Raw genomic sequence first — 18,469 nt, forward strand, 5'->3', positions numbered from 1 at the left:
ATTTGGGACAACTTATTTCCGGAGGACATTTGGCTGAGCAGATGGATATCACTCCCATCAGAGCGTGGAGACCCGAGCCAAACATGGCGAGCCCCATCGGGACACAGCAAGCTGGGCTGGATTCAAACTGAAATTTAAAATTGATGTTCAGGTTGGGTTTGATCACATCAATTGACATGATAGATATATATATCATCATATTATAGATGGTTATCATCAAGGTAAACATGCAAGATGTAGTCATGGTAACCAAGCATGAAGGCAACATGAACTTTCAGCTTACATTAACTGCATCGGTCCGTTACTACTCTCTCAGACTTGGCTGGATTTGTAACTCTCATATCTGTAAATACTACAGCCAGCAGTGTGTTGGGTTAGCTTAGCATAAAGACTGGAAACAGGGGGACGATGTGCCAGACTCTGTCCAAATGTAACAAAATCTGCCCAACCAGCACCTCCAAAGCCAAACACAATCGCCAGAATAAACGTTCTGTAAGTGTCACATTTCCCTGCAGATTTGTTCCGATTCAATTTTCTATTTCTCTCGTCACAATGCTGTACTTATGTTCAACTTAGGTTTAGGCCTTGGTTAGTTAGGAATACATCATAGTTTGACATTAAATCTTGGTGACTGGGCTGCTAAAGCTCACTAATTAACGTCTTATATTTTTGTTGAATACGTAAGAAGAACTGAGTGTAAAACAAACCCTGCCATTTAACAGGAGGTCATAGGCCAGACTATTTCTTGGTATTTCTCAAAATGTCAGACTAAGTCATTTACAGTTAGTTGAGTGTTGAAGTCAAATAGGAAGTGCGTTCGGATGCTGCGGGTTTAATGTCACTACATTAGCTCAGCCTGCAGAAGTGGATTCCTTGGCTGCAGCGCTTCAGGTGAGAAATCCAACTTTGGGCTTCAAAGTGTCCCTTCAGACAACCGTGACCGACATCACACACACTGTCTGCTCTCTTCTGGTCTCTACTTAGGTGACAAAAAATTGCTTCTCCAGCCTCAAGTCACAACTTTTGTGGAGAGACTTTCAGAGGTTTTGATTGAAGCATTCCAGACACAGCTGAAAGCTCTACTTCTGGGGATCAACCCCTTCACCCTGTCTGGCTGTGCTTTACTGGAGTTTGGTTAATGCATGAAGAGATGCTGTCCTGACACAGAGCTGCTTGATTTGACGCTTGATTCTAAGATGAATTAAAAGAGACTCACATCCATCAGGCGTCATGAGCGTCGCGGCTCCTTTTTACAACCTGTGATCAGACTGACACGGACATTTCCCTCCAGGCTGTGAAGGGAGGATTGTTCCCTGGAAATGAATCAGAGCTGAAATGAAGGATGTCAGAGGGATCTTTGAATATATCAAGTATGATACTCGGTGTGGAATGGTCAAAAGGTTTATTACACATATAAAAAGGACATGGTGGTTTCTAATGGAAAACATGTTGATCACTCTGCTTGTGAAAGGCTGACGGTGCACACAGGTGATGGACGTAGAAACCAACCCACCCTGACAGGAGAGTGGCAGCTGGAATGGACTTTGAAACTGGAATGATGTCGGTGGTACAATATGAAAATGCATCTGTGAGTTTCTGTGTGCATATGGCCACTCAAAAAGGTTACAAGGGTGTAAGACTGAAAGTGTGAGTTATGTGAGCTGTAAATACTGACTTCATTTGTTTGGGTCAATGATAAGTTTGTGAATCGGAGTTTAGATGTGAGACAAGGATATGTTTATTTGCTAAAAGTATTGTCCATTAGCTGGAGGCATGTCAGACAGAACACAAGGCCAAATTTGGCGGCCAAGCGACCACAAGGTCAATTCATAGATGAGATTAGATGTGAACTTGCTCTGGGCTGTGAACAAATTTGCAAAGTTGAGCAAAATATTAATGCTTATACTGGGACTTTGTAAATCTGTGTACAGAGAGGAGAAGTCAAAGGTGTTAGACTGAAAGGACGACATAGACTTCTCAATCTGTGTACAAATAACACAAATTTACACTGTCAACTTGTATCCAAATCTGTGTGCAGTTGATAAGGCAGTCCTTCTGTGAGGAGCACATCCAAGGTCAGATGACCTTAGTAGTGGAAAACAGCCTATTCAAACAGCATTATGCATAAAACAACATAAAGCTGTATAATGTCCGAGTGTAGAGCTTTAAAAAGTAATCAAAATCATATATTACTGGATTTGAATTCTTTTTGTCTACATGGGGCATCGATCATCTGAAGGCTGGTATGTAAGTGACTCAAGAGAAATAAGAAAGAAGAGAGATAAATAGAGACGATAGATAGATACTTTATCCATCCCAAGAGAAATTTTGAAAGAGAGAGAGAGAGTGGGTCACTGGTCTGTACAATCACTCAAGTATGAAAAAGCATTAATAATTGCTGTAATTTTTCCACCATTTAATCCTGGAAAACTGTGTTTTGCACTAAATACTTAACTGATATGGATCTAGGCATTTGGGAACGAGAGAAGACAGTTTTTGTTGGACTGATGCACTTCTAAAATGAAAAAAATTGTTTATTGTAACTTGCTGACGTGGTTTCATTTTCTATAAAAATTGCATGAATAGAATCACAAGAATCAAGAAGCTTTGTAAACGATAAACACTTACATTTGTTAAGCTGTGTTTACACTTGCTCGGTGGTCTGGGGGAGCTGAGCAGCCTTTTACATTCGCTACTCAGTTAATGTACCCATGGGGAAATATAAAGTATTTGATTCTGATTCACTCTAAAAACAACCGTATGAATACTGTGGAGGAAAACAGAGAAGCAAAGTGATTTACCTGGCTCCCTGTCTCTCAGAAATGACACTGTGCTGCTCCATTCTTGCTGTCACAGCCTGTCACCTTTGTGCCGCTGCCTCCTCCTGCCTTATGGAGAGTGACATGGAGTGCTCCTCTCCAGAGAGACAGTGTGCTCTTAGTTCATCTCACTGACTGTCTGTTCGGGTCTCCTGAGTGAACCCAGGGCTCCGAGTGCTCTGCCAGCCGGATGAGCAGCCAAACAGATCTGCGCTTACTCAAGCACAATCGCGGCAGCACTACCAGAATGCTGCTTAATAATAATAATAATAATAATAATAATAATAATAGCTCTCGCATTCATGGAGTGAAGAGTGAGTGCTTTGTTGATGAAGATACTCAGAGGCTCAGGTCAGGGGATTTCTGGTAAGATAAATTCTCCTGGCGATGCGGTGCAAAGTTCAGAGTTTTGGATGGATGATAAAACCTCGTGGACGAGTCAGAAAAGTCCTCGAGACTACAAAGCAGGTTGAGATGACTGTTGAATTACAGATCGCAGTTGCTGGTTGGCTGAGGGCCCTTTTTCCATTTCTGGTTAATTTGAAAAAGTAGTGATCATCCCAGCTTGACGCCACTGGTCAAATAAAAGAAAGAAATGGATGACCAGATTCTTGGCATTTGGTCTGAAATGGCTGGAAGCCCAGGCCTGCACGTCTTTGAAGTTTTTCCATGATCACTCTGTTTGACAGCTCTGTCAAGTGTTTTGCATTCGTGGATCTTTGGTGTTGTTGACTGTGAAACAGGAACTGTTACTAGAAACCCCAGCAGCCTTAATTCATTTAAGTGTAGGTCATAAATATAAAACTTACTTGTATACATAACAATGTCTCCAGTGTAATTCTAAGAAATCCTAATGTTGACAATAGAAGTGACAGCTGCTGTTCTCAGCCCATTTAATGTCACATCCAAAATGTTGCGTGTTTGAATTATTCCTCCCGGCAGCGAGCCTGTTTTTAAAACTGAACTGACTGTCTGTTTCACTTCATTCATTCAGACTGACAGTGTGCCGCTGGATGAAGCCAAATTCTGTTTTGGGGAGGTGAAGTTAGTTGTTCTGTTTTGACTTGACTAATCAGTCGAAGTAGCATATCCATGTAACATAACATATCTAGCCAAGCCAGTAGATTGTTAGCTTAGCATGGCTTTACCTCATGAAAGGAAGCTAGCTCAGCTCTTTCTACCTCACGGTTACAATCAAGGGAAAAGCTACCAGACCACTGGCTGTAGCTTAAAAGCTATTCAGTAAAAATGGATTCATTTACTGTTAAAATAGACTATAGAACAGTGTCAATATAAGTGAATATCAATAAAGTATAAGATTAAACCCATTACCAAGAAAACCAGGCAAGGCTAGCAACTCAGTCTAGCCCTTTTTATAACTATGATTTCTGTGGCCAGCAAGCTTTGTAGAAAGATGACAGAACTTATCCCACCAACAAAACTTTAAGTAGCTGATGGTTTCTCTAACCAGGGCAACACAGACATGTTTGGTGAAATGGTTCAGAGGTCTGGAACGTCGCTACTTTCTCGCTTCCTGTAAGTGAATGTATTTTACTTTTTGCTTAATGGAGTCAAATGGAGGACAAATTAAAGAAAACGGTGTGATGATGGCAGTGCGGGGAGAACGCTGTCTGCCACATCAGTCCAATATCTGTTCAACTGGGTTGAGATCTCAGGATTGTGAAGGCCGACACATACAATTTACACTATTTTCTAAACTTGTTAAACCCAATAGTGACCAATCATCTCTGTGTTGAAGCATCTATCCTGTTATATGTCTCACGTCCCGTCATTATGCCTTTATTATTGCTCTGCTTTGCTTTATGTTAAATATACACTGCATCATGGTATTTGATGGCTTTGATCTTGCAAGCTCAGATGTGATTAAAAAACAGTGTGATGCATTAAGGGTCCAGATGGCCTTCTGCTTACAAGGCATAAAAATGGATGATGGGTTTTTACATTATGAACAAGGATTCCTTTTTTCCCCCTGTAGCTTGTGTTTTGGAGATTTTCTTTGCATGCTTTCATGGTCCAATCCCCTTGTTCATAATGTCTTCAAAAAAATGACCAAACTTACTTCTTTATTCCTTTTTCTCCACTTAATCTGTCTCCTGTACACAGCCATGTGTAATCAAATCTTTTCTTCTGAACAGACAAAATACCGGGCTTGGCGCCAACTCTCTTTTTTTTCATTTCAGTCTGAATCCACACACCATCACTGGAGCAAATCAATAGAGCAGGAACGTCATCCATCTTTAAGACAAGCACTAACACAGGAATGAGAGTATGATCTGGAATACTGAGGAAGAAGAACTGTAAGACATTCAATTTGGATACCCTTCAGCTAAAACAACAGGGTCACAAGAGCATTTCACAACATTGCTTTCAAATGTGATCTCTATTACATTGTGTCAGATGCTATATTTAAAGGCAGGCATTGTGTAATTGTAAGTGGCATTTTTTTTAGTTCACAAACATGTTCTTTCTCTTCTAACTCTTTCACAAAATAGTCCCACCCTCTCTTCAGTTTTCTCTACAAATGTTATTGTTTCCCAGATGGTATGCGTAGAAGGAGTTCTTGGCTGGTACTTGGAGTCTCCTCTACCGATAATGTAGGCTACTTACAAGTATGAGTGTCATCTGAGTACAGTGTCTCCATATCTGTATTTACACTGAAGGGAAATCTTCATAGGGTAGCTGACTGAAGTTTAGTACAAACTCGAGTTGATAAAACAACAAATGTTCTGTAAACGGTTCTTTTACTCTCGTGATCAAAGATAGTGATCTAAAGCGCGATTCTAAGGCTGTTCTGTAAATCATGGTCAAAGGTTTTAGTTCAGTTGCCTTCAATTTTTGATGTTGAAAGCTTATCCTCATGTGCCATGTTTTACTTTCCAATTCCTGTCTTTGTCTGATTTGCTGCCCTTTTTCAGTGTACACCTGTGTTTCATTTGTTTATTGACCATTTTGAAGTCTTTTTGTTTCTGAGTCCTTGTTTACTCCTGATTGGTTCCTCATGACTTTATGATTTGTTAGGGTCCTTTTTTTCATCAACAGGTGTAAGCAGAAAAGGGAGAGGAAAACAAAGACAAAGACAGGAAGTGGAAGGCGATGATAAACTTTCAACATTAAACAGTAGATCAACTGATATATAACCTGGGAACATGACACAGTTAATAAATATAGCAACCCCATATAATTTAAGGCTTATATAATCTTAGCCATGCCTGCTTTCTACGCAAGCACCACCCACTCCCATTTCAAGCCCTGCTAACTCTGAGTATGGATGTTTGAACAGATACAGATAATAGTGTACTCGCTCCTCCCTACTATTTACTATCAACACAGAGCAACATTACCAATAATTTCAGGTTTTTTATCCAATATCAAGCTTTCCTTTTAGCTCTATTTTGGTCTCAACCAACTCCCAAAGGGACGCACTTGGCTGCTAAATGCTCCACTACCTGTCTGTTGTGATGTGGTGCTGTGCAGGTTGCACAGAACAAACAGCGAAACAATGAGCTGAAATTTGCTGAGGCTGCTGCCTTCTGGGAAATGCAGGGTCAGGCAGTAATTCTCCATGGGGTCGCCCCTATATGAGCAGCTCCTTTCATAGTATGTATTCACATCCATTGTTAAAATAAAGCTATTGATTAGCGCAGATTTAGATTAATTAGCATGCCTGAAAGTGGTAATTGGGCATTTTTTAAAAAGTAATTATGGAAGAATTTTCCAATCAGGCAGGGACATGCAGCTCTTTTATTTATATTGTCTGGTACTCATATACTAAGTCATATGCTGCAGGTGTCCACAGAAAAGAACACAGCTACGCTCTTGTCCTGTTTCTTAGTGCAGACACCTGATATATTTCATGCTGAATACATTTTTTTGTGTACCTGGATTTAATTTGATTATCCAATTAAATGATCTTGTCTGGTCGCAATTATTTTATTGCATTTGACAAATTACTTTTTTTTTTTTCTGTTTTGTCCATATGTTCTTGTACTTCTTGGTCTTATAAATGAAGTTGTTCTGAACTGAATTGGCTCTGTGTGAATGAAAGACTCCATTTCTTCCTCTGCAGGAGCTGAAGGCAGAGTCATCTATCACTTCTCAAGGCAGTCGGGGGAAGAGCGAGTCGGAGCTTTAGCGAGACCCGGCAGCTCCCATTCCTCCCAGATTTACTCCGACAGCCTCACACCTACACTCTGTTGAAAAAAATAATAATCATCAGTTCCTTCCAGCTGGAAACTGTCTCTCAATCTGATCATTCTATCTCTCTAGCTGCACCCTTCATCCCTGGATCTATTCCCCGATCTCTGCTCAGGGCTCGGTGGCACTGAAGGTTAGCACAGTGGGTTGTTACGAGAACCACAGAAATTATCAATCATACGGTTTAATCTACTATGTCATGTTTACACAAGGGAGACTGGGATACAGAGGCTGTATTATGTGTGATAATCTTGTGCAGAAAAAACACTCTCTTGCAATGAAATCTGTAATTTATGATTTCAGTTGGAGCACACTGGTCGCACAGTGTATCCTGGCTGTCACTCAGTTTGGACCAGAGAGTAATGGATGTCTGAAGGACCGAGGGGAACGACAACAGGGGACTGTGACTGATGCACCTTTGTGTCCGGAGAACACTACAACTGATTGGTTTCTGTGATCTAGTGAGAATGCATCTACTGCCTCTGGCTGCAGTTGGATACTTGTATGTCCGAGCCAATCAGGACTGACTGATGGTTGCACAGTGCTGTGATAAGTGATATAGAAGCTCAGTGATGGCCTACTTACAGCTTACATCTTTGTGTATGTTGAATAATAACAGAAATGATTCAGAAGGTTGTTTTTTTTTATATAAGCAAGGACTTCAGTCGAAATGGGAAAAGTTTAAGATGGCATTTTCTGCATTTTAAGGCACGGCTAAGACAGCCAGCCACCGATGCATCATCCTCTGAAGGCCATTCAGGTGAGGCATTGCAGGCTGTCCCTCCCTCACTGTAGCTTTTGGCCGACCTTGTCCCTGACCTTTTCAATAACTGACTTAATAGAGAAAGGTTACTGTCCACCTCCGAAGACGAACGCCAGCGCTGGCCTTGAAGCCGCCCTGCAAAGAATGATGTGCACTCCTGAAAGTGTTTGTGTGTGTGTGAGACGGGAAGACAGACGGAGGTCAGAGAGAAAGCAAGGTGAGATATCATGAGAGTGATAAATGAAGAAGAGTCATGACAAGATGATGAATTTAAGGTCAAGTCGCTGAGAAAAACTAGAATTGTGAGGCTGCATTTTTGCCCCTTACAACCAAGATTTTGAAGAAATGTAGTAAAAGGCATGTTGTGTATTTTTTGTTTTGATGGAAGTCATCATTATATTGACAAGTTTGATTCCAGTGAATCATTTCCAGTGAGTCCTCACTTAACGACCATTCTTTCAAGAGTACAGAAGGCTGATAGGGAAGTAGCCTGTTGTCTCATGGTGCAACAACAATCCCTTGAAGCTAGTGGTGGACTACTTCTTTATGTCTATTAGTGTGTAAGTTAAGAGTCATATTCCATGTATGTGTGTCTGACTCAATGTGAAATATAGTCACAATCTCCACTTCTGTTTCTGTGTGATGGCGCTGAATGGTGGCCTGGAAGTGTTTTTGCAGTCATAGTGAATTTGACCTTTGACCATTTGGACATAAAATATCATCAATTCAGAATTTTATCCGATTGCACATTTGGTAAAATGTTGTTATAATGAGTGCATGAACTCTTCGCCTGCTGTGAGAGGTCAGACTGACCTTTGACCACCGAACTCTAATTGGTTTATCCTTGTGTCAAAGTGGAGATTGTGCCAGCTCGTCCTCATAATAAAAACAACCATATCTACTGTGAGAGCAGCTTATTAAGACCCATATTCATGTTTGTTGTTAGGCAGCCACATCTAATTGACGTAGTAATTATTAAGGCAAAAAAGACAGTCAGGCGAAGTAGTGTAAAAGATAGTGGTATACCCATATCAGAGACTTTTTGGTTTTGTCAACAGTATTAAAAACAGTTTCTTCAATAGGAAGCAGTTCCATTAAAAAACTACTTGTCTAGACTATCTGAGGCATTGTTTTTCTTTTTCTTTTTATATGCTGTACGAAAGAAAAATCAGTTTACCTCAAGTGAACTCAAAGATGGCTATCTCAGAAGTTGTCCAAAATAAAAGGCATAAACGATCTGCACAATTCAACACCACTGGCTGTAAGTGAGAAAATATTCTTCTTAACGACTGAACCAGACCTTTAAATCTCCAAATATGACAGTTTACCCTTCTGCTACTCTTTTTTTTTTTTTTTTTGCAGAACAGACCCACTGAGTATGAGTGACCTTTCATGAGTGACCTTTAGTTTGTCATGACAGTGTTGTACGATCTGACTAAGGTTGTTGTTGCCTTCATCCTTGTACGTTCGTTATTACTAAACCACCGCTGACTTCTGTGCTCCAAGGCTTTGAAGATGTCTGTGTGAACAGGGACCACGTGGTATTTGTATCGAGGAGCATGTAAGACTGCCATTCAGGAGTAGAAACCCTGGAACTCAACTTCAGGCTTTTTTTTGCACATGTCATGGAGATTGCAGTAAATCTCACAATATTTGATGATAGAGCATCATAGCTATCCCTTTGACAGCAGTTAGTGGTTGACAGCATTCCAGCCACTATCATGCACTCCGTGTACTTTCTCTCAACCCCCCCCGCCCCACTCCTCCTCAGTCCACCCCTGCAAGGCTGCCATTGATCTCAGCTGGCTTTCAAAATCAATAAGTCAATTATAGTCCCATTAAAATGACATGAGAGCCCTGCTGACCATGATGAGACCTGACCCCACTGTTAACACACCAATCTGTTGCTTCATTCGGTCAGCCCCGCTCTGAGCCTTTCTCTTGGTCCAATAGTTAAACTGGGCCAGCTAGTTGCATAAGACACACACAACAGCACTGCATGCATAGTCTAAGCCAAAGATTGTCCATGTCAGCTCTGATACTGTGATACTAAGCTGTATGCACAGCACAGACAGGTCTGAGAACAGTGAAAAAGACTTCAAGAGATTGTTGCTTTTTTTGCTTGGTCGACAATAAGAACGAGGGAAATATGTATCAGGAGTTTATCGGCTTTGCTTCTTTAATCCCTGCTGGAGTCACAACGGAGTTCAAGCACATCCAAATAGCTCGCTCCCTGTTTTATCTGTTTTCCTGTGAGTTAAAGATGTGAGGAACTGAGAGAGGTTTGTCCTAAATTTGGAAATAAATCAACATTAATTGAATAAGCAACCTAATCACCAGAACAAATGGTCACAATCTAAGTTTCTTGTGTAATTTTGGGGAAGTGGAAATAGGCTTTGAACACAACATCGATTGTATACGATATGATACAATACGATACAACTTAATTGTCAGTTTACACTGAAATGTCATTTTAAATCCTTGCACAAGTATATTTTAGTCAATGGATCTTGAGATACAAGGTTGTTTCATTAATTACTTCGTGTATTTGATCAATTACTCGAGGTGCAGTTCTCTCAGATGTTTGTTACATACTGATGTAGCCTGTGACCTTGACACTTGCTGACAATGATTGCTAGTTTTCTACTGTCTTTTGGCTGCCTTTATTCATCTGCACACCTGGCAGGTATGCTTTAGACAATATTCGGTCCTGCCTGGACTTAAATTCATGAATTTGTTTTACAGTTTGCCCATTGGTTTTATTGTTTTCTATCTAAAATAGTTACAGCTGATTGCGCAGTTATTACAAATGATTCTCTACAGAGTCAAATGTTCCCACTGCATGTGCTACACTCACACACAAGCACACGCACACAAAACACTTCTTTTATAATAAGACAGCCTTTGTGAATATTAAATATGTTTCATCTGGTTTTATCTTTCCATTTTGTTTAGTTTTTTTAATCTACTTTCATCAATGTGCTTTGCTTTCATTTTGTTCTATTTTCCTTGGAGAGCAATCTGTCCACAAAAACAACCGCCAAAACACACACACACACACACACACACACACACACACAACTATCAGAGCCCTCATCTCAACCCTCCTCTTCACAATTATCTACACTTTCTGTGTAGAGCTGACACTCCAAACAACCAATAATATATCGTGATATCACTGCTACAATATGCTCCTGCTGGTGTAGCTATACATGAGATATGTGCTTTCTGTTGGCGACGGTACTCCAGCCATTGCTGCGTTCTCGTCTTACTAAAATGTAGACGTTTTTGCTCACCCCTGCATCTTTCTCCACACTTCCGACCATCCGATGGCATTTCCTGCTGCTCTGCTCTCCTCTGCAAATCCATAATAGCCAGTGTATCCAATTGCCATCGTCACGTCACTACCATCTACACTTCCCTGCACACATGTGCTGTGTGTGTGTGTGTGTGTGTGTGTGTGTGTGTGTGTGTGTGTCACTCTTCTGTGTGTGCTTGTGGTAAAATCAGCAGGACTGGCTCAGCTGGTGTGTGTCGACAGGGAGGATGGTTTACTGAAAACCCATGCACCCTCACACACATACACACTCAAGTGCACACATCCTCTGTGAGCCAAAACTGTTTCATTAAAGCTCTGCCAGTAGAGCTGCTTGGGCTTGATCCCTTGACAAGCCACAGGCCTCGGCTAAATTACAACGATGGCAGGGAACAAAGGAAGACGGAGATTGAGAGGGAGACTGTTATGAATCGATTCACAATAAGGGCTCAGTTCCCTGTCTCTTCTTGTTTAATTCATCGGGACCTTTGATGGCCGAATGAGGGGCATCATCAAGAGCTTTAAACACAGGATATCAGCCAACGACAGCATCGATGCGATATGTCCTGTTAAGGATTTCACAGGAGCGGTTCAGATGACAGAGGGTGATGAGGGAGGGGGTCTATCAGAATAGGTACATCCACAAATAAACGCAAAAACAAGAGTACCCAGCAACAAATCTGATGCATGAGCTTAATTTATAACTGTTTTTATTCCTGCGTCAAACTCTGTGTTGAGTTTTTATAGCTGAGTAAAGTTATCACCTCGGGGACAGAGAGATGAACTGCCGTCCAGAAGGGGCTTTCAGCACAATATCTGCAGTGCAGCTAAAATAAAGCTGAGCAACAACTCCTCACTGTGACCTTTTCTCAGAGACTTGTGACCCCCCCCCCACAACTTTCCACAATGCAGAACTTGGTGAAGTATAGCGGATGTGTATGTCTGTGTACATGTAATTACAGTATTCTGCTAAATAAATGTGTCTCTCTTCCTCTAATTAATCCCAGCAGAGGTTCTTTGGCAACGTTTCAGTTGATAGTAACAAAGTGTGTTTTTGTTGGTCCTGGAGTGAGGATGTCTTGTGTCTGTGCCACACCTCGGTGTGTGTGTGTGTGTGTGTGTGTGTGTGTGTGTGTGTGTGTGTGTGTGTGTGTGTGTGTTGGCCTTGCTATGCTTGTGTGGACCAACCCTTGAAATCCCACCTTTCTTGTGAGGTCATTTTTACTTATGAGGTCATTTTACCTGGACCTCAAGAAGAAAATTGCAAGTGTGTGTGTGTGTGTGTGTGTGTGTGTGTGTGTGTGTGTGTGTGTGTGTGTGTGTGAAGGTGGTGAGGTAAGGCTCCAGGGATAGCAATGACAGTTGTTCAATCGGGCGTCCACACACACCTCCACAAACATGAGTGTCGGTGAAGCAGTCGCTACTTTGCAAAAGTTCACTTTAAACAAAAGATGTGTCAGACATTCTGCGTTTATCTCTGAAGTGCTGAACCTCACCCCGTCTGTTCTGGTGTGTGACTGAGCCAGTGAGTCTGTTGAACTGCGTAATGGTCAAACAGGTGTTTCTGAAGCATGAAACAACTTTTCTAGTCTTTTAGTTGCTCCAGACCAAACTTGTCGGAAACGTTTTTCTGGCATCACATTTATTTACAAAAACAATGATGCTGATGAGGTAATAACATCCAATATATTGTTTTCAACTATCATATTCTGTTTTGTGGTTTATGAAGCATCCTAACTTTTTTGTGCTCCAGGCTTTTAGAACATTCTGTACTTTTAGACTCTGATACAGTTGTTTTTGCTCGACACACAGTTTATTGTGCGTGTGGCCCTGACAATGTGTCAGCTGTCCGTGCCTTCTTTCCCTCATGCAGACTCCGGGGATGCCGAAGCTCACAGTAATGAGCTGCCACGTCAAGAGGTTTTGGTTGCAGAATTATTAATTAAGAACAGGGATATAACTTTAAAAATCACTGAGTCTAGACTTTTCCTCCACTGATAATAAAACTGTCACAAAAACTTTACCTCCTGCACATCATCTGCAGTCCCGCTGAGCCGTACCCAGGAGTGGCAATCAAAAAGTATGAGTTTGTGTTTTAATGGGATGTGAAATCGCTTCGTCTTGGGAAACAAAGACAAGGTCATCCACTTTTTTAAATTTCCATTTTCAGAAATTACCTGCACCAGGATGAAGATGATTTACAGTGGTAAAACAAATATTAGAAAATCAAACCTTGATAAAAGACCGCTTGTGTTAAAAAAAACTACTACAATTAAAGGATGAAAATGTGTCTTTTTAACACTTCTGTGGTCACAGCTTCTTAGTTTCATACTGTAACAATGAATAAATAATAGTGATTTTATGAGTACTATGCGTACTAGTCCTTACTGGTCCAAAGTGACTTCGCTTTGTTGCCTTTGTGCTCCAGCCACATCAAATATACAACAATATATAAATAACCTTGCTTTGCTTTTAGAATATCAGAAATAAAAGTAAAGTGAAATGGACCGACTATAGACTTTTTCCCTGCAGACATTTAGCATTATAGGACAGGATCTGTTTTTTTTCATCTCTGTTAGTCTGCAGGCTCCAGCAGTGTGATTTAAACAAATTAATTGGGTATGGTCCAAAAGTACAGTCTTTTAGATCAGAATGGCCTTTTTTTTCCCCACAGTGTCTCCATTCTGTAGAGCAGTAGAGGAGTGGAAAAAGAAGGATTTCATAATTAAACAACTGTAGCCTTGGAGGATACAGTGCTGTGCTCAAATACATCTTTTTTGAGGTACTTTACATAGTATGTCCATTTTCTGCTACTTAATACTTCCACTCTACTAAACTTTGCAGGCAATGAGTTATTAAATTTCACTGGTTACTGTTTGCTTTGCAGACTGCTGCATCGTAGCTGAAGTAATGAATTTGTAAATGATGTTTTATAGACAATCACATAAAAAAGACACTGAATCTGAGAATCAAAAAACATCAGATCTGATGATTCAAGACTCAAGTACTGTTTATCTGGAGGACTTTCACTTTTACCAAATTAATATCTTTACACAATATTTGTCAGAGGAATGATTACAGCCACCAAAAACCTTTAATATATATAGCCCTACTGTAGGCAGGTGACCATTGATTTAATACAAACCTGCAAGATTGTATGCCTATTATAAATAGTGGCCTCATCCAATGCAATACTGCAACGTACCAGGGTTTTGATATTGTGCATGACAGGTCAACAGTATGGCACTTCAATGGAAAAGAGCCATATCATGTGCTGTGCCTGCTTTGACACGTTCTGCTGGTAAATGGTTGAAAATACAGACTTTTGATGACATTTCTTCCCGCGAAGCCACTGTTCACATTAATACATTGTCAAGACAAATTGATCATCTCCCAGCATGTTGTGTCCCCTGCTTATTAATTCAAGTGAAATGAATGTCGCTGCTAATTGCAAAGTGACAGCACAGTAATGAGAATTGATGCAGAGTGAAGCTGCCGCAGCCGTGAAATAGGTGAGCGCTCAACAGTTTTGTTGCACAAAGCAGCAAATTATCAGACATGAATGCCACTGAAGAGCCTGCACAACACTGAATGCTAACCAAGGACAAACAAGCACATCACAGACTCTGGGTCGGTGCATGGTTTGCAGCCGTGAAAAATGTACACCACTGGGTCACAACAATGCCATCTGTCAACGCAGACAAGCTATAAAAGTGTATGATTACACCGATGCGTTATTACTGTAGTGAAATAGCATCTGCTTCATCCTTGACTCAAAACTATAGCATTAATGCATATCAATACATACATTTATAAAATGTGTATGGAGGTGAAATGTGAATGTATTAGGCTCCAGGGGAAAGTGATTGATCAGAGAAATCCTGGAGGATGAATCCCTGATGAGGACGGACCAAAGAAGAGTCTCCATCTCCTCCTCTCCTACGCATCTGATGTAATAAAAGGCCCATCCATAATTAATGCTTTGTTAAATCAGAGTCAGTGTTCTCCGCAAAGATCTTGTAGTGTTCTGAGAGGTGTTGTTTGTTTTGCCCGGTTAAACCCCTTGTTAGCACAGGATGATGGATAATGTGTCCATCCACAGTGCAGAGTCGGTGGCTTCAGGAAACGAGTGTGTGTGTGTGTGTGTGTGTGTGTGTGTGTGTGTGTGTGTGAGGTGTGCTGGCTCCAGAAATCTGGCAAGGTGGCTGGTGGCTCATGATATGTGGTATTAAAAGGGCAGGTATTTATGTTTTTAACCCATACAGGTATATTAATCTACCACTCACAAACACACAGGTTGTCACTTTGGTTAGACTCGAAACAAGGGCACGTATCATGTACTTAAGTAATGCTTAACTAATGTATGACTCATGATGAATTAATGCAGAATGTATAATGAATTCCTGTTACTCACCATCATCGAATGTATCTGCTCGGCCTCTCTGAGAGCAGATCAGCGCCCCTTCTCAAAGAACTAAAATCGAACAGTTTGCCAAACATGAAACATTTGCATGCCTGTGACTAATCTCATAAATTCATAGTGACTAATCTCATAAATTCATACTGACCTGATCAGTTGTTAATGGTGAGCAACAGGACTTCATCCTGCATAATTCATGCATTAAATCATCATGAGTCATGTATTAGTTAAGCAATATGGGAACATTTAGCGCCAAACATGTGAGTACTTACTGACAAATGAGTGGGGAAGATTGAATAGTATTTAATAGTTTCTTCCTGAATAACTTCCCCCACATGATTATTAGAAAGATAAGTAATGATAATGTAACCATGAGATGATGAGGGACCACTTCCTCAGCTTACTAGCAACAGGCATACAGGACCAGCTTGCAAACAACTTGGTATTATCAAACATTGTGGTTTGGCTTAAGATAACTTTTTTTAATGCTACTTCTGTATGATGTATAAAAAGATTAACATGCTGACTTTAAAAGACATCTCTGCGACACAATACGTGGACGTGCATGACATGACATCAAAACGCATATTTATTGCAAGTTTTAAACCAGCTCACACATTTAATCACATGAGTAAGTGAAAAGAAGCTACACACTTTTACACAGCATACAAACAGCTGTCTCCTCAGTGAAAGTCCTGTACCCAACCATGCACCACTGACCTCCTCTCTATACAGACTTGTCCCGCTTTATACCACCTCTCATGAGTTCCTCCTTTGCTGCCTTCATAATTACCACAGCCAGTAGAGGTCACTGCCTAACAAGAAACGTAAATATGGGCTGAATAAGCTGCTTTTACCATCATCATTTTGTGATGTCGTCAAAATAACATTTGCTCTGCCCATGACTTGTTGCAGTAAAAACAAAGGTCTGTGAATTAAAACTGCTGCCAGTCATCAAAAACACTGATCGAGGGTTTGGTAGGAATTACCTATATCAGTAATTTGCTTGACTATTTTGATTTCTGTATCTTTTATTCGAGAGCTTGCAGTGGTTGAATTAAGCTGTACTGTATTATAAAAGTGTCTAAAAGAGAAGCAGAAAATGAATTTTTTTGAAAAAGCCAAAGACTCCCTTCAATGCGTGTACAAGTCTCGATCAGAGTTCAGTTTAGTCCAAGGATTTCATATTTTTCTTTTGCAACACTTGGCAATAGCTTGCATCTGGCTACAGCAAAAACTAAATCATGCTGTTCTGTATCACACTGACAGAATACCAAACTTTGAACAGTTCTCAGAGAGACAGCCTGGACAGCACTAACTACCTTTCTGAAGGCATATGACGGTACAGTGCATTTGCATTTTTTCAGCTGTTTCTCTCTTTTCTTCCTGCAGAGCATGTTTGATAATGTGAAGCAGTCTTTCACTGTGCAGCAACCCTTACAGCCGGCCACGTTTCTGACATACTCAGCATACAGGTAAGTGGCTGAGTGCTGACCTTAAGTGACCGAACCAGGAGGACTTTATATAAGTCAGTGGGGCCAATTGAAAAGATTTTGCTGTTTCAGTGTAATGCATTTTGAAAAGAGTGTTATAATCATACATATAGCCCTCAGAGTTCACATGCTTTTGCAAAAACTCAGGTAGATGTGGAGACAGAGGCCCTAAAGTTTGTCTAGACCGGGACCTCAGATCATAAGGGGACTCACCCCACCCCACTCCATGACTGTTTTGTTGAGTTTTTTTCCGTTTATGTCGAGTTTGAATTTTGTGTGTTCAATGATGAGTGAACAAGGCAATTAAGTTTAATGAACTTGAAATCAGAAGGTGTGTTGCTGTATTTTTCTGTTTGGTAAGAAAGACATTTCTGAGTTCATTTTGTGAACTCACAACACTAACAGTTGCCATATACAGTATCTGCCAGCTGAAACTACAGGAGCTATCGGACTATAGCCCCATGCTGGTACAAAGTGATATTACGCTCCACATAGACTCCTTTCATATAACATCACCAACCTCACACTCTGTTGATAAAGTCAGTTCATGTTTTGAGTATCTTACAAATTGCTCCGTTAAAGCAGATTTATTTGCATCTGAATGTGCATCTGCAGCTCAATAAAAAAGGCACTTAGCTGGAATATTCAGGCTTTGTACTGGCATTACAGTGGGTTGTTGCTGAAAGTTAAGTGCCTAAATGGCCACACAGAAGCATGCAGGAACAATCTGTACCAGGGACAAATCGCTCGTTCTTGATGCACAGTTCAAATCGAGTCTGCTACTTGTTGTTTATCCATGAGAATGGCAGCAGATAATGTCAGAGAGAGAGAGAGAGAGAGGCAGGAAGTAAGATACAGCAGTCTGATTCTGCCTGCTTTAACTCTGAACTTCAGCTGATCCAAACTCTAACCTTCAATGTGGCCAGAATGACCCGTCACTGGAGAAATATCACGCACAGCGGATGCTCTGACTCTGGATCTGTCCCACTGCTTTTGACTAACATGCAGGAGCCAGCAGTCTGGTTGCCATGGATACCATTTCAGGTGTTTTGGCCTCTACTGTCTGCTGGCACCTAGCACCATGCTCTGATGGCTTCTGGGTCTGTTTGTGTGTTTGCAGAAGTACGTGTGTGTGTGTGTGTGTGTGTGTGTGTGTGTGTGTGTGTGTGTGTGTGTGTGTGTGTGTTTGCATGTGCACTGATATGGGAGTGTGTGTGTCCAGCATACTGATGCTGCAGAAGAACTCTTTTCTCTCTGCCACACCATATTTTCTCTCTATAACCTTCTTTTCCTTACATCCATCCCACTCCTCCCATTCCTTCTTAACTCTGTTTTTTCTGATCTCTCCCGATCTCCATCACTTCTCCTCCCACCTCCCCACAGACAGACAGTCTAAGTGTAGTAGGTCAGACTTGGCCAGCCCGTTTTGGCCGAGCAGCTCAC

General features: G+C 41.0%; 1 protein-coding gene and 1 long non-coding RNA gene across 6 annotated transcripts in view; one reads left to right on the forward strand and one right to left on the reverse strand.

The window, feature by feature from the left end:
• LOC119033125 (inactive phospholipase D5-like) overlaps window positions 1-18,469 on the reverse strand; it is a 66,810-nt gene that overhangs the window by 26,990 nt on the left and 21,351 nt on the right. The gene's annotated exons all lie outside the window — the stretch shown is intronic.
• On the forward strand, window positions 301-17,000 carry LOC119033128. Of its 3 annotated transcripts, XR_005079171.1 has the most exons (11): window positions 814-891; window positions 985-1,370; window positions 1,472-1,588; window positions 4,291-4,355; window positions 5,021-5,137; window positions 5,379-5,434; window positions 6,214-6,437; window positions 6,907-7,167; window positions 7,338-7,794; window positions 7,877-8,014; window positions 16,926-17,000. It is a non-coding gene; the product is annotated as an uncharacterized LOC119033128 (long non-coding RNA). The 3 variants fall into 3 exon arrangements; XR_005079169.1 differs by lacking the exon at window positions 814-891 and adding an exon at window positions 301-492 and having other exon boundaries at window positions 1,292-1,370; window positions 5,021-6,437; XR_005079170.1 differs by lacking the exons at window positions 814-891; window positions 985-1,370; window positions 1,472-1,588 and adding an exon at window positions 301-492 and having other exon boundaries at window positions 5,021-6,437.

The sequence above is a fragment of the Acanthopagrus latus genome, chromosome 15 (assembly GCF_904848185.1).
Source record: "Acanthopagrus latus isolate v.2019 chromosome 15, fAcaLat1.1, whole genome shotgun sequence".
NCBI classification, from domain to species: domain Eukaryota; kingdom Metazoa; phylum Chordata; class Actinopteri; order Spariformes; family Sparidae; genus Acanthopagrus; species Acanthopagrus latus.